The sequence below is a fragment of the Stegastes partitus genome, unplaced genomic scaffold, assembly GCF_000690725.1.
Source record: "Stegastes partitus isolate 25-593 unplaced genomic scaffold, Stegastes_partitus-1.0.2 Scaffold216, whole genome shotgun sequence".
Lineage (NCBI taxonomy): Eukaryota > Metazoa > Chordata > Actinopteri > Pomacentridae > Stegastes > Stegastes partitus.
The window spans coordinates 623,473-626,115 of NW_007577947.1; the positions used below are offsets into that span (position 1 = coordinate 623,473).

The 2,643-nt window shown below is 41.6% G+C and overlaps 1 long non-coding RNA gene across 1 annotated transcript in view; it reads right to left on the bottom strand.

The window, feature by feature from the left end:
- Positions 1–50: 50 nt before the first annotated feature.
- LOC103356724 (uncharacterized) overlaps positions 51–2,643 on the bottom strand; it is a 6,163-nt gene continuing 3,570 nt past the window's right edge. The window contains exon 3 of the long non-coding RNA XR_520154.1: positions 51–367. This is a non-coding gene — a long non-coding RNA (uncharacterized LOC103356724). The remainder of the gene's footprint in view (positions 368–2,643) is intronic.

Genomic DNA, 2,643 nt, shown 5'->3' on the forward strand with positions numbered 1-2,643 from the left:
TGAGAAAAACATGAAATTATTCCTGTGAGGAGTCTCCAGAATGGTCGTCCACGTCGCTGTCTGCGGTCGTCGAACTGGAATAAAGACAAAATGGCCGCCTCCAGAACTCGGCATGGCGGCTTTAGAACCCTCTGATTGGACGTTTCCCACAGCAGCGCTCTCTGGGGTTTGTGGTCGACATCTCTCCTGACGTTCTCCTCGTTTTCACAGTTTGTTCTGACCCCGTCTCCAGTGGGCGGAGCTTAAGGGACAGTACTCGTAGTTGGCGATCTGGTAGATGTTCTCCACCGCTGAGCCCCGACTGTGGAGCTGCAGGGTGGACGAAGTCGAACTGAACTGGACCAAAGTGCTGATCTGCCGCTGAGGACTGAGACACAGAACAAAACACGGAGACTTATTTAACATGTGATGGACCAGCTAGAAGGTATTTGTTCCCAAAAACGTTCTGGAAAAGTTCTGCAAAGTTCTGCTAACATTGTCAGCGGAAAGTTTTCTTTTAGAATGTTTCCATTAAAGGTCTGACAACTAAAGACGTTCTAAAAATGTTTGGTGATAACATTGTTAGACCTTAACGTTCTCAAAACTGAGTGTTCCACTGTGAACGTTCTACTTTTGTTATCGTGTAACACTGCGGAACATTGTGGGAACGTTTTGTAAAGTCTTTAATGTGTTCCCACAACAACATCCCCAAAACATCCTGAGGACATTGCAGGCAGAACGTTCCATCATTGTTAATATATCACACTACAGGAACGTCTTATAAAGAACGTTCTGTCATCTGACATCTCAATAACATCTGGAAAACAGTTTTTGAATGTTGCATTGAGAACGTTCCTCCTTTCTTTTAACGGAACGTAATCTGTGTTCCTGACGTCCTCTGACTTTTAACAGTGAAACATTACATTAACTTTAAAGCAACATTACTGGAAATGAAAATGTTCTCACAATGTTCCTGGAACATTTGATTTAAAAAAACCTCAAAAAAACAAAAAAACATTCCCTTTAACACATTCTTAGAACTTGGTTCTCATCACTAATTCGCTGCTCGGCCGCTGTTCAACGGAAACTTGTCGTGTGGTTTGTGGTTTGGGAGGTCTTCTCTCATCGCTGAGTTTCAATCTGAAACCGTCAGCAGAAGGAGGCCGATCGACTTAAACCTAAAGCCGCCTGAAGGAAGTTTACCCAGAAAACATAAAGAAAAGGACTGCAGCTCACGATTACCTTTACTGCACATGGATTTGATTAATTGATAGTTTGGTTCATAAAATGTCAGAAAAAGATTTTTAAAAATATCAAACAGTGATTCAAAGTCGAGCTGTAAGGTGGTGCGGTAGTTAACACAGTTTGCGTCCCGATGAGGGTACTGGGATCTTTCTGCGTGGAGTCTCCATGTTCTCCCTGTGCAACGTGGGTTCTCTCCGGGTTCTCCGGCTTCCTCCCACACAGTCCAAAAACATGTTGAGGATAATTGGTGATTCTAAATTNATCAGTTACCATGGAAATCAAGCTGCACAGCATCAGTTACCTTGGAGATCTAACTGGTTAAAAGAGAGCCACATTTGTGACACTGAAAGCTCTGGCTTTAAGCTCAACATACCTCGCTAACCCATTAATCGCGCTTCGTAGGGCAGCCCTCAGAACGCAAAACAGCCTGTAACCACGACGACAAGAACAACACACTGACTGAATCGACCCATATTTGAATGGAGTTTGGTGTGGACAAGCCTCAGCTTTTTTACGAGAGTGAAACGTCCATTGCGTACACTCTTTCATGTCGTTGCAGCAGTCGCAGATCCTTGACGACCAATCACCTTCCTTGTTGGAAGTGTGCATTGCCTCAGGCTGCATGGACACCGGCCAGCTCATCCTCCACCTGAAGCTGCTTCACTCAGTCCAGCCTGACGGAAGTTAAATTAGCCATAATGTGAATGGAGTTTGGTGCAGATTCATATTGTCCTACATGTAAACAGTAAAATATTTAAATTGGAGTTTGGTGTGGATTTATTATAGCTGCTTAGAAAAAAAGACACGTCAAAATCGATTATTATTTCTTCAGACATGGAGACTGATGTTAAATGAGTAAATATTTGAATGGAGTTTGGTGCAGTCAGAAAATACATGAAAGGAAATGCAATAATATTCTACATGTAAACTGACTAAACAGGCAAATATTTGAATGGATTTTGGTGAAGACTGTTCTGAGGTAGTCATGAAATAATTCTGAACCTTAGTGTGGATTCTCAGCTGCTGCTCAGGAAATACATAAAAGCCACAACAGCTACAGTCATTTACAGTTAACGCTGCCGGAAACTATTACACAACATCACAGGTGCCTGAACAAACAACTGCCAGTAACTAAACAAACAAACAAAACCAAATAAAAAGCCTGCTGAGGTTGAATCAATCAAGGTTGCAAACTCAGTTGTCTGTTAGTTGATTTAAATTTAGGTTTGGATAACGCAATGAAACTAGCTTGAAAACTAGTCATCGACTAATTGTGGGAATAAAGTACACAACACTTCAACTTCATTTTTCAGCTTAAAAATGTGTTTACGCTGCCACTCATTAAGTAAATAAAAAATGCAGATTCCTGCAACTTCAGTTAGTTTGTTGGTTCAACTTAATTTCATTGGAAGTTGTCAT